Source organism: Lissotriton vulgaris, chromosome 8, assembly GCF_964263255.1.
Source record: "Lissotriton vulgaris chromosome 8, aLisVul1.2, whole genome shotgun sequence".
NCBI classification, from domain to species: domain Eukaryota; kingdom Metazoa; phylum Chordata; class Amphibia; order Caudata; family Salamandridae; genus Lissotriton; species Lissotriton vulgaris.
The window spans coordinates 223,011,586-223,025,891 of NC_141696.1; the positions used below are offsets into that span (position 1 = coordinate 223,011,586).

Here is a 14,306-nt window from a genome sequence, read left to right on the forward strand (position 1 = left end):
ACCAAGCTGGGGTTCTATCATTTCTTTCTGATTAGTCTGTCTGAAATACTTTTTTTCTTTTAAATCACGAGCCTGAGCCAACACAGGATGCTACAGGGTTAAATCTGCCTTCAAGTTTCTTATCACATACGAGCCTAACGAGTAAGGAGATAATTACTTTTAAAAATGTGATCCTCCCAGAATTAGATTTAGCAACAGGATGTATGAAATATAATTTGACAAACTATTAGTCTGAAGCATTAAAGTCTTTGAAATATTTGCCAGATGTGATGCTGAAGTGTTAAGGCAAATGATTAATCAGGAACATTATAAAATACTTGCAAGTACCCCTACGTAACGTATCTATAAGATCCTTAATTCATGCAGTTTCAAAACATGCATTTGAAGACGAATGGCTGTGTGAAAAAGAGTATTTATTTCTCAATAAATCTAATTCGAAGATATATGCATTTTACGTCTTACTGGAAGATTCATCAAAACACAGATAAAGTACAATGTATACTAATTGTTGTAGAATGCCAATTAATACTGCAACCCTTATCACAATATGTGGCGAGCTGTATAAATCCATTTGTTCAATTATGAAAGCTTAAGCCAGCAATAGTATGGCAGTTATTAATAAAACGGAAGGTTGCAAATCCAATAAAGATACGGGATGCCTGGCCAGTATTGATTTTGAAAGTGTGTTAATAAACCACAGCCTGAAGCAGCATTGTTTATTGGCACCCTATCACGTGCTAACACTCGACCACATAAGGTCCCTACTTGATCTCTGGAGACAGTTATTACTGGCAGAGAAATGGAACTGGGATGGATGCAGAAGGCCATCAGTCCAGTAGCCTCAGAGTAATCCTGACTGAGATCAAGGACAGAGGATGAAACATTGGGACTTTCCACTCCAGGGAGGTGGGAGGGTGGGGGGCGTGAAAAAGCAAATAACTGCACTGTGTCTAGAATGGTTCCAAAGAAGAGAAGTGTCTGTACAGATGTGACTTCAGCATGATTGATAGTGAACCCCAATGAAGTGAGGTGGTTTGCAGTAGTCTAGAGGAGGTTGACGACTCCCAGTAACACGTTAGTCTTCAACAGCCAGTCCTCCAGCTAGAACGAAGACTGGAAACCCCTGGCCTCCGAACGTGTGCTGCAACCACCACCATCACTTTTATGAACACTTGAGGGGCACTGGTGAGGACAGAGGGGATCATAGCAAACTGAAAGTGCTCCTGCCCCACTGTGAACAGCACATAGCATCTTTGGGCCTGGAGGAAGAGGATGTGGAAATAAGCATCCTACAGGTACAACTGTGCCATCCAGTCTCCAGGGTCGAGGACAGGCAAGTCCTGAGCCAGGGTGAGCATCTTGAACTTGTAACCACTACAGCTTATTTCTGATGCCAGTACCATCTCTATGGGTGATTTTGCCCCAAGAGCCTGCACTTAATCCTGCAAGAGGACATTTTTCTGTGGCAGTGCCCAGAGGCAAAACTAGCTCAGTGTCTGGTAATGTGTCAACACCACTGGCACCCTGAAGGTCCTAGTTACAAAAGTCATCCCTGTATGGTTGGGAAAATATATCCCCAGTACCATGCATTGCTGTCAGAGCCTGTTCCAAGTATAGTATGAAGGAGTTAAACCCTTCTTTGAGGCAGGGGTGGAGCATGGGATTCAGACGGGTTGCCCAAAGGCTGCAGCACTAGGGGATTGTGATGCAGCCGTGGTCCAAGTGGCACCAACTTGCAGTTGGAGAGAACAATAAGTTGTGCTTCGTCATCTAGTGTTGACATCGGCATTGATGATCCAGGGTCGGGGTGGGTCTTGGTGCCAGGATCGGAGTCAGCAATGAAGCCAGTGTGAAGCTTGTAGCGGGACCAGCTGGTAGCAAGGGCAGACCTTCCAGAGGAGTCCCAGTTGGAGGCCCTCGAAGTGTCTTGGGACCCAAAGGCATGCCAGAGATAGCTTGTAAAGTGATAAAGAAAGTGACTTAACAGAAATATCTGATTTGCTGGAGTGTCGCAGATGGCCCTGGAAATCGAGGTTGTCCCAAGACAAGTGTCAGAATCTGCTCCAAAGGGGAACGGCTTTGGGAGCGCAACCGGGGGCATGCTGGCACCCTTGCTCGTTCCCTGGAGTTTGAGAGTGGTGCCAAGAGGCTGAGTCCCGCATTCACTTTTTATTCGACTTATCCCAAAGACTTCGACCACAAAGATGATCGGCCACGGAAACAGGACCTTCTCTGAGACGGGTCATGGCACGGAGTCTTTCGGTGTTTGGCAACCTAGAATTTAGCCTCACAGTACAGTATGTCCATGGGATTCATCAAAGTGAAGTCGCTGCAGGCCTTGCTGTCATGTTATGGCCCCAGGCACCATAAGGAAACCTTCATAAATCAAATGATGGGTATGCTTTTTTGACCTGCACCTCTACAAGTATGTGTTATTGATACAAATAACCAAAATTCGCTTTTATTTTGTCTTGGTTGCTCCCTAGGTGTCAGATACCCACCCACCTTGAGTATCAAATTACTGGACCCACAAAAATAGTCCAATTACAATATTACCACAAAGACACCAGAGCACACCAAAGGTAAGTTACTCTTATCCTGGATGCATTACGCACTATCCACAAAGACATCCAAGTTTGTGATTCTAATCCCATATATGCCATCAGGGCCAGGCGCTCTCCCGCCTGTTACTGCATCAAAAGCTAACACCACATCATTTATGTTAAAAACATCTTCCGTGTAAAGTACATGGCTGGGATTGACAAACATATTTGCTTATTCAGTACACATAGTCCATAGTAAATGATCCGCAGCAGAGTGATATCCAAAGTCACTTTTTATTTAAAAGCATGATGTGGGTCTGTCACAGGCATTTGCTTGTGACTGTCCCTGAAAGATTTTTATTTAAAAGCATGATGTGGGTCTGTCACAGGCATTTGCTTGTGACTGTCCCTGAAAAGATTTTGCGTGCGAGTGGTGCCTCTATGCGGTTCTGCATGTAATTTTCGAAGTGGAACGTAAATTTCAAAATCCAGTCTGATGGCCAGGGAATCTGTAAAAGGTGAGACATATGTAGTTAGAAATATCTATTAGAATCACAGGAATAAGGAGTTACACAATCTATTTTTTGTGGGTGCAACTTACTTAATGTTTGTAAGTTTAATATAATTTCTGATTGTTTAACATTAGACAGCCTATAAGTTGATGTTTTGATAGGACCACTATATTTATTTTTGGGTAGGACAGATTGATATTCTTGGATAGATTTAGATGAGCTGTTCTCTGTTTTTATTTATTATCTTGTTTTTAGAGCAGTGCACTATTTTGCTTGTGGAAAGATCATGAATTAGTGATATGCAAGTTCCTAGTGTTTTAGTTATCGAATCAGAATACGTGCTAACATTCTTTTAATATAGTCTCAAATTTCTCTTCTGATCATTACATTTTATCGTCTTCTTGAGTACCCTGGAGCGAGTGGTCTCCATGTATGAATGATTTAATCACTTTTACACTTGCATTCTATTGCTAGGCTCGAACATGTTTCATTGCATTTATTAGGAACTAATGCTCCTGAGGCGTGAGCCGGGAGCTAGCAAGGACATACTGATTTTAATGTGTCTTAGCTTTATATTGTGTATTACTGTGTTTTTACCGGGTCCTGTGCGCTGCTCCCTTTTAACGGAGATATTTCACTAACTTACTCCTAAATTCATTTCCGAATCAGTGGCAGGAGGGGCAGGCTGATCTACGAGTTTCTGTGCCCTTAGCCTGGTAAGAGGTCGGAGACAGGGAGGGAGGAACTGCGACCGGACACTCGCCTGGACGGCCGCCATTTTGTGGTGTGCCAAGGTCGAGCAGTCTAGTCTTTTTCCTCCCCTGCTGCATAAAGGTCGCGATGACGCGACCGCGCCAGTGGCGCGCCAAAGGCAACCCCGTCAGCGCCCGTCCGCGCCTGGCCCGTGCCTAGTGCCACGAACCCTGTCGATTACATTAGGGGGGGACTTCGTAGGGTGACATACAGCGCAGATACAATGAAAAACCTGATTGGGCCAGGGAGAAAACCCAACTGCTTAGTCCTAAATCTGGATAAGGACCAATTATCAAGCCCGTGTGCCTGTTTAGGCTGCATGAGTGCAATCCCAGCCGTACTAATGCCTCCCATCAAGGCCTTATCCAGAAAATATCGAGGAAAACATAAAGCTGAAGGATGTAACTATGACTGCCTCCTTTTGAATGCTAGGTCGTTGGTAAAGCACAGCCTGGAATGCGCTTTGCTAATACAGGAAGAAAATATCAAAATTGCTTTTGTGACCGAATCATGGACGGATGTGGCCTCAGGCCCGGACTTAGTTAATACCACTTCCCCTGGTTACCTCTGTTTCACGAGTGATCGGCCACTGAGAAAAGGTGGGGGTTTGGCAGTTATATATCATAACTCCCTCAACGCCTTCTTTCACCCTTTAACTGTGGATGGATGTGAAGCGGTAGCATTTAATTTTACATTAGGCAATCATCATTCATTTAATGGCTGTTTAGTATATGGACCCCCTGGTTCTAAAAATATCTTTCTGAGCTCTGTGGGAAGCATACTGGAGGAGGGACTCTGCTCTAAGGACTTTACGGTCTTGGGAGACTTGAATTTCCATTTAGAAAACCCCCTGGACACGGACACCAACGTACTTATTGATCTGATGGATGGCGCCGAGCTTAAACAACTGGTTAGGGCTCCTACGCATAAGGCTGGTCATACCCTAGATGGGGTTTTTTCGAACCACCCCACTCTGTTCTTTAATAAAGCTATACCGGTCATTTGGACCGACCACAGGGCGCTGCTATTTGTCATCTCCGTGCCAAAATCCCAAGGTGGGGGGTGTCTGCCTAAAGTAGCCAGGATATGCAGGGCCTGGAGCAAAGTTGAGGGTAGAGCTCTGGAAGATCATTTGCTCTCCTCCAAGGAGCCCCTTCCATTAGAGGTGGAGGCGGCGGCTCTCGCCCATACTAGTTGGATTGATAAAGCCTGCAACATCCTCGCCCCACTTAAACTGCGTCTCCTGGCCAGAGCCCAGCACCATGGTTTTCTGAGGAACTAAGAAATCACAAGTTGGAATGTAAAAAACTAGAAAGGGTCTGGCGGAAGGAATACAGGGAAAGTGACAGAATGCTTCTTAAACAAAGCCTTTTAGCATATGAAAAAACGATGGGGAAGGCAAAACAAGAGTACTATACTAATCGCATAAATCTTGCTAAGAACTCTGCGAAGGATCTGTTCACAACAGTGTCTGCTTTTGGCTGACCCGGCCCCCGCGGTCATCCCCGCGAGTTCTGAATTATGCGAAGATCTTGCCAAATTCTTTTTAGGTAAGGTGGAGATCATTTTCAAAGCCTTCTCTAGTCAGGAGAGGATGAATAGCCAGGCGGTTTCTTCAAAAAACGTAATGGAGCCAACCTTAAGACAAAATTTGGACTGTTTTTCGGCAGTAAATACGGTTAGCGGCAAAATCAGGCGCCCAGTCAGATCCTTGCCCGGTGGCTGTGATAAAAAGGGCCCCAGAACCGATAGTTATATCGCTGGTGACCGTTTTTAACAAAATGCTTGCGACAGGAGGTTTCCCAGCGTGTTGGAAACACGCCTCGATTTTGCTCTTACTGAAAAAGCCTAACCTGGATAGCAGGGACCTAAATAACTACCGTCCAATAGCAAGGCTCCCTCTACCAGCTAAATTAAGAAAAGGCCCTGAATTCCCAATTAAGCTCTTTTCTTGCGGCCACTCAAACTCTGGACCCCTCTCAACATGGTTTTAGACCTTACCATAGCACGGAATCCGCCCTCATTAAAACAACTGAGGAGAACAGAGAGGTGACCGATGCGGGAGGGAGTGCTGCTTTGGTGCAGCTGGACCTCTCCGCGGCCTTCGATACGGTACACCATGGGATCCTACTCGACCGCGGAGTACAAGGGAAGGCGCTCAACATACTTAAAGCCTTCCTGACCGGCAGAGTCCAGAGTGTGGCCTTAGGAGAATATGAGTTAAATCCTTTCATCCTGCCCAGTGGAGTTCCCCAGGGCTCATCCCTGAGCCCTACGTTATTTAACATGTATGTTAGTTCATTGGCACCAGTAATCCGGGCATATGGTTTTGATCTTACTTCATATGCTGACGACACCCAGATTGTGGTGTCATTACTACCAGGGATGGAAGAAGGAGTAGCAAGGAATTTCAAGGACTGTATGCTGGCGGTGGGAAACTGGAGGGCAGTTAACTGCCTCAAATTAAATTCGGCTAAAACCGAAGTTATAGTGTTTGGGTCTAACACTAACTTCTGGAGCCCAAACTGGTGGCCAGACCAGATGGGAATGGCCCCCACCCCAGTGGCCAAGGTGAAAAACCTGGGGGTGTTGATCGATGATCAACTCACCTTTCGTCCCCAGGTCAATGCACTATCTTCCTCTGTGGCCTACTTGCTCAAATCCATCCGTAAGATCCTTCCATTCATTCCAGGCAGTGACAGAAAAACAGTGGTCACAACGCTGATCATGGCAAGGCTGGATTACTGCAATAGTTTATTTCTTGGCGCCCAACACGGGGTACTTAAACTGCAGGTACTACAAAATGCGGCTGCTAGGCTCATATTGGGGATCCCAAAATGTGTCCCTGTGTCCCAGGAGTTGACTAAGCTCCATTGGCTCCCAATGCGAAAGAGAATTCTTTTCAAAGCACTATGACTAGTATTTAAGTCCTTACAAGGCAAGGGACCCTTACTCTTTCGGCAGTACTTTCATTGGTATCGCCCGACTAGAAATCTTTAATCAGCGGACCTGGGGTTGATCTCTGAGCCCCGTATTAGGAGAGCGCGCTGGGGAGGCTGAAGCTTTGTGCTGGGCGCAGCCAAAGCTTGGAATACCTTGCCTCACGCCCTCAGAAAAATGACGGACCTAATGGCCTTTAGAAGAGCTTTAAAGACATGGCTGTTTACCAACTGATTCCCGATCTGCCTCTATCTCAGGAGTAACACTTAGCGCCAGGACACCTAGGGGAACAGAGCGCTGTACAAATGTCAAAAATAAATAAATAAATAAATATTTTGTTAGAGAAATGTTTTGAAGGTGAATTGTGATCGACTCGATTGTTTCACCATATATTATTATATATAGTTTTTTAATGATTTGAGTTTATATGAAAAAGCTACTTACCTGTGGTAACTAACTTTCTAGAGGATACTGTACCAGCAGATCGCTCGTCTGAATAATCCATGGCGCCAGCCTGGATTTAGAAACGTTCACAGCCGGCCGACCGGCCAGTCAGCGCGCTAGCGCCGGAAGTTACGTCAGATGATGTCAAATCCACATAGCACTCACTCTGGTTCAACAACATCATTTTCTTTCTATTTTTCCAAAGCCTTTGAGGTGAATGAATGGACTGGCATCAACATTAAGTAGCACAGGAATAAACTTGAGTTGGAACCTTATTAACGTACCCTTCAGCACATAGGTAACTTTCCTGAAAGCCTTTGGGAGCATCCTGAGGCAGGATTCACAGTAGCAAGAGTAATAGTCCTACCCTAGGCACCAAAGGCAGATGGAATGGAGGTCAGTAAAAGACATCTGTCCCTCACAATCCTTACAAGGCTTGAAGCCAGAGTGCTTCGTCTGAGACATTTATTCTGCACTTAAAGGATTTTCTGTGAGTAAAAATCACAACTCTCAGGAGACAGTGAGCTCCAGATCAACGGACAAAGTTGTGCCAGGATGACCGCTATTCTAGCCTGCAACTTGTTGTTTCAATTCAATCCAGAAGAATTTGTGGTATCTTCAATTAAAATAATGTTGCTTAATGTGTAGCTATGTGGACATAATTGATTGGAAATGTTAGATTGTGCTGAGCATGGATTCATGTACTCCTGATGTAGAAAGACTATAAAGTCAACAGCTATCGACTATTTAAAGAATGCAAAAAAAAGAAAGGAATTTTGATAGTGCTTGGATACAGAACTTGGATAGCAGGCAACTCACATATAACTGCACTGAACTTTGTGAATGGATATGTAATGTAATGCGATTTTGTTACTTTCAACATATACATGCTAGCTCTATTCCCCGTTTCTTGCTCTACTTTGGATATGTGTCAAAAGATTTTTAATTGTGAATATATGGCATAAAATTGAGCACAATAAAATGTATTGAGATGTTTTGCAATAATAATTCCAAATGTTCGTTTTTGAACAATACCTGTTTTTCTAATTGAAATTGTATTTATGTAGCGCTTACTGCCCTATACGAGGCTTTTTGAGGCGCATTATGGCAAGTAGCACGCTAATCTGGAATCCATAGTTAGAGGTTAATTGAGTGTTTATTGTTGGTTACTGCGATAAATCATGTGCTCACAAGAAAATTGTATGCATTGACTCGTTACTTTGTAACATATTATATTAATACCAGTTAGGTGCATGGAGGGTGGTAATTGCACCTACCCAACTGTTTTTCTAAAATAAGAGTAAACTGGTACCAAATGTTTCCTCTGGGAGCACTCTATACGTTCTGTGACCGAGCTTCCTGGGGGATTTATGGTTACCATATACTGTTAATAATCACCCAAGATAGTGCAGGGCACTGTATGGATTAAGGAGAGAGTCCAGCACGTAACTAAATAGGACTGGCACAATCGCTCAAATTCCGTGATCCACTATGAACCGAGGTGGGTGGTACCACTAGGAGGTAAAATGGGCCTAAGATGCACAGCAGTACAGTTTTAGATCTGGCACTTCCATGCCGCCCTCATACTAAAAACGTAATACTCCCATTTTATTAGGGGATGACTGTCCCCGCTTGTATGGTGAGGATTGAGTTTACCACCACCACTGACAAAGGCAACCACCTATCTAGCCACTTGAGTCGTTTAGCCACTCCACAGATGGGACATAGTGATTCACAACCACACTCCATATTTGCACCCTCAAGGATTGGAATGAAACATGAATATTACAATTATTGTAGAAGGCAGCCATGCCACCAAACTTGATATCACTCATAACATGGCCAAGCCCACGTCTGTGTCGCGAACATGAAGCAAACTATTGTCCACATATAACAGCAATACTAATGTGTGCTGCATAGATAGAATGCCTTAATGGAAGCAATGCTCATGTAATATTAATGTTAAGGCTTGTAGCGCCACAGTGAAAAGGATGGGTGAGAACAGACTTCACTACCTGGTGCCCCGAGATATCTTAAGGAGAGCGGAGATAAAGCCACTTAGCCTCATCTGGGCAATTGCACTGGAGTATTGCAAAGCCACTAATGCATGCAGCGATTCCCCATCTGCATCGTAAACATGAAATTCCACTCCAAAAATCGAATGCTCTTGGATTCTCTATATGGTGAGGTGGTTGGGTATGCGCCAGGATTTTACCTGAAAAGTAGAGGTTTGAATCACCAAGCTCTACCGGGTAGAGTGTTGCGTGAGGAAACCGGGGCCCCTGGGGAGGGGTAGATGCAACAGGCAATTGTCCTGCTCACAGGAGCTCCTGTGCAGGGTTTGTACTAGGTCGCAATAAGGACATCCGTAAGGGCTTTATTAAATGGAAGAAATGGTTCTGAGGGGTCCCTTCCGGCTGAAGCACTTCTGTCAAGACATTAGTCTTGGCTGTCACTGAGGGCAGGCTAAGGCCAGGACCTGGCTGCTTTTCTCAACACCAAAGCAAAAAACTCTCACTCCTCTGTAGCCCAGGTAGGAGAGACCATGCCAGTATCAGGGGAGTTTCCCAGTCCACTGGCGTCTACAAATTCCTCACACCAGTCCATGTTGGGGTCTACGGGCTGGTAATCGTCAGGGTCCAGTGGCCCCTCACAATCCTCCCCAAGTCTCAGTCCATGAAATTGGGTGTTCGGGCATGGAAGGCATGGATCCGGGCAGCGCCAAAGTCAGAGTCGCAGAACACCCCTATGGCTCTGTGTTGGAGATGAGAATGGGGACAGCATGGGGAGAGTCAGCATTGGGACAGGTGCCAGGGAAGGTTGAAGTGGTATGACCGGCACTGGTCCGGATTCTTTTGTGGATCCAAGGGGCCGAACTGGACCTGGGGGGTGGGGGCAGGGGGTACTATCTGAGAAGCAGTAGGGGCCCCACCTGAACCCCGGCGTCTAAAGGCGTGCTAACTGGGATGGGCCACCCGACTAAGTTGCATGGCCTCATAACATTTGTGAGGTTGGGCGGGGGTCGTTCCGGCTCCCAAAAACTCAGGGAGGCACAGAGCTGGCTCAGATGCAAGCTCTATCGTGGAGCCAGGCCTCGAATGACGCTGCTTCCTCATATCATCGAATGACAAACAGAGAGGGTGAAGTTGAAGACCTCTTCGACTGCTTGCTCTTTTTCTTCTCGTAGGACTTCCTGGAAGACGACTTTGAGTGTGACTAAGATCTTGGGCTCCGTTACCAATCCTGGGTCCTTCCTCTTGCACAGGATTTGAGACTATTGCGGTGTCACATGGAAAACAGCAAGGAGCTTGAGGGAGAGCTCCCTCAAGGTCTTGGGGGTGCATAGTGCGAGGCTTCTTCTTGTGGTCGTACCTAAGACACCAGCAGCAAACAAGATGCAGGTCTGTCACTGACATATGTCAGTGACAGGCATCGTAGGGCTTGAAGTCAGATATTCTAGTGGACATCCTGACCACACCAGGAGAAGAATTCCCCAAAATGTTTGACAAAAAGTAAAAAAAGGGTCACTCAAAAAACTGACTAGCGGTAGCTCTACCGGGACCTGCGCTAACTGGCTTGGAAAGAAGATAACTAATGTCAGAGTGCTGGCGTGGCGCCTATATAGGCGCCACGCACGTCACTTCCAGCGTAGAGCTGGACAACACCACCTACTGGTGCTCAGGAGTACTGCTCATGAAAGATTTCCAGATCCAGTCTGATACCTGGGGATAATTCTAAAATGAGGAATCTGGGGCTAGAAAAATGTATCAGAACTGTAACGAATCCAGAAATTCTCCAATGAATGCAAAGTGATCAGGTTTGCTACTTCAGCATGTTGCTTGTGAACCCTACCATTGTCAAAAGGTTTGTCATCTTCTGGAAGTGGCCTACGACTGATTGTGGCAAGTCCACCTTCACCCAGCCAGTTGTCAAGGTAGGGGAAAGCTGGAATCACTAACCTCCAAATGTGTTGCATTATCTCTTTCATCACTTTCATTGAACACCAGCTGGCAGGGCCGAAGGGAAATACAGCAAACGGAACATGCTGCTGGCCTATCTTGAACCTCAGTTAATGTCTATGGGACTGTTGGATGGGTACATGAAAATATGCATCCTGTTGGTCCAATGCCACTATCCAGTCTCCCGGTTTCAGAGCAGACAGGATCTGGGAAAACACAGACATTTTGAACTTTTCCTTCAAAGGCCTAAGGTCCAAAATAGGCCTGAGGTCCCCGTTCTTAATTCAGAAAGAGGAAAATAGCAAGTAGCAACGCCCTCCTTTTTCTGAACCCAGCATCCTCTTGAATGGATAGGTGAGTGTCTGAAATGGGCATGTGTGGGAGGAATAGGGTGCAGGACAGTGAGAAAAGGCAGGGCATAACCATTTTGCCATGTCAGACATGATGGATTGCAACCTGGGGGAACATGTAGCATGGACCCTGCCCTTCATTGGTTAAGCATGCACCACTAAGTTTAAACTTTTTGGTAGCCATTGTAGCAGGGGTAGAGGAATTGGAGGGTTGATGTACCTGCTGAACCATATGCTGTTTGCCAGTCTTGCATCCATGGGCTCCAAAGGACTAGGGTGTTTCCTGTATCACTGGTCGACTCGGTCCATAAGCAAGCTCTCTGGAATTGCCTCTAATCTTTCAAAAACGTATAAGAAAATTGTTTGGTTGGGTAAAATAGCCCTATAGAGCACACTCATGCCCGGCTATCTTTTAAGTGTTCTATCGCAGAGCTCAGCTTCTCTCCAAAAAGGCGGGATCCATCAAAAGGAATATCTATGAGGATGGCCTGCACATTACCAAAGAATCCTGTGGATTACATCAAGGAGAGTCCACAAAGAACAACAATGGTACTGGCCTTCTCAGGCACTCTGTACTATCCAGACCTGTGTGGCTGTGATCTGTCCATCATGGATCATATGGGCCAAGCAGGCCTTACTGTCTTCTGGGACAATAGGCAAGATTTCACTGGCCAATTCCTAAAGGGTATTTGTAGAGACCCAGAAGACAAACAGCACTGATGTGTTCACCTTTTTATCTGAAGATTATGACCAACTGAAGACTATGATGAATATAACATAAAGCACAGGTTTACGCGCATCACATGTTCACATTCTGCCTCCCACATCCAAAATCAAACCAAGAAAAGAGTGCTTGCTATTCATTCAAAGCGTGATGGTGGAAATTTACTTTGGGAAAAGTCATGTCAAATCTTTAGGTGCCAATATCTGTGATGACAAATAACCTTTGAGCCTTTTGGCCAATCTGTACCAAATCGGACACGCTGCATTTCATTTTGGAGAGAGATGTGACTGCAACACACACATGGAGAAGTGTGGCTCACTGGTTAGAGCAGGCAGACCCTGAAGCAGAGGTCAGACCTGGGACCAGGGTACAATTCCCGACGCGGCAGGGTCTTGAGCTCAAATGTCCACGGACTCGATAATTCTCGCTTCGGTGCCTGGCCTAATCATGGGTTCACACTCTGCAACTCTGGGCATTAAGCGCCAGGATGCCCGTAGGGTTGCAGATGCGCTTTACAAATGCTATAAATAAATAAAATAAATAATTAAGCTTGCTTAATCTCCACAACGGCCCCCCGCGGCGGGATGCCTGGCTTTCACCTTGGGGATGCCCTGTAGGGGCTATCTCACAGGGAAAAGCCAGGACGGGTTCCCAAGGCAAGCGCTTAGAGACCCCTGGGTTATAAGCGCTATATAAATCCAACATACAATACAATACAATAGATAGATGCCTTTAAACGTAATTGTTCATGAAGGTTAATTATGGCATATGTAAGACATACCCAGTTGTGTACAGGGCCACTATCAGTAAAGAAAAAGTACCTGAGAGCCCCATATTTGTAGTGGGGAATTCAAGCACAAGTAAGTCTTTGACTAACAAATATTTTGCAGGTCTAAGGACAAACCATCATCTGAGGAGAAGGCAACAAATGTACTCCACACATTCTTCTCATCTTCCTCATTCTCATCCTCTTTTTCCTTACAAACATCAGGGACTTGCAGCAACTCCTATGGTTGTTTGTCAAAAATAGAGAAGGACTTACCTAGGGCCTGCTGACCACTTTTAGCACAATGAAGTGAGAAATATGGATAACAAATGCCAATCGCTTTTCCTTGGAAGATATCAAGCACAATGACAAAGCCTTGGCTGAGCCAGTTACAAAAAGAGTATGTGCGATGTCTTTGGGGCCACTGGAGGCTCAATTGGCGTATCCAAAAGTGCCCATGTGAAGATCAGGAGGGTAAGTGGGACCCAAGCCCAAGTCAGCAGACAGAATCTGACAAAAAATCTGCGAAGTGGTTTGGAAGATTGAAGAGATTGCACCTCAAATTACTCCATTAATTAATCTAACATGGGAATAGCTCTCTATATTAGCTGGAAGGGGGCACTGTTGGTTCTTTCTGAAGTCTGAGGTAGAATAGTGCCAAGATGAAGAAAGAAGAACCCAAAGATGTCATCTCCTAGTGTCCCACGGGGGTCATCCCTCAGCCCCACCCTCTTCAACATTTACCTTGTGCCCCTTGAGAAGTTCACCCACTCCCACAGACTCTGCATCATCTCGTATGCCGGGGCCACAAGCAACTCATCCTGTCTCTCTCTGAAGATCCATCAACAACTTCAAATGCTGCACAAATAAAGTCATCACCTGGATGTGCCTTAACTGCCTGTAACCCAATGCTGAGAAAACAGAGGTCCTGATTTTCAGACCCAACAACGCCGCCTGGGACACCACCTGGTGGCCCACCAAATTGGGACCCACTCTGACTCCCACCGACCAGGCTCGAAACCTGGGACTCATGCTGGACATGAACTCTCCATGAGACCTCAAATCAATGCCGTTACATCCGCCTGCTTCAACATCTTCTGCATGCATAGAAAGATCTTCAAATGGCTCCCTCTGGACACCAGAAAGACCGTCACCTAGGCTTTGATGTTGAGCAGGTTAGATTACGGCAATGCCCTCTACCACACACAATTTCCAAACAATTGAAAAATGCTGCAGCAAGAGTGGTTCTCAATCTACCCCACCGCAACCACAACACACCTCACCTCTGAGAACTCCACTTGTTTGCCATCCATAC

The 14,306-nt window shown here is 45.7% G+C and overlaps 1 protein-coding gene across 4 annotated transcripts in view; it reads right to left on the reverse strand.

The window, feature by feature from the left end:
• Nucleotides 1–14,306, reverse strand: part of SYNJ1 (synaptojanin 1) — a 668,969-nt gene that overhangs the window by 209,140 nt on the left and 445,523 nt on the right. The gene's annotated exons all lie outside the window — the stretch shown is intronic.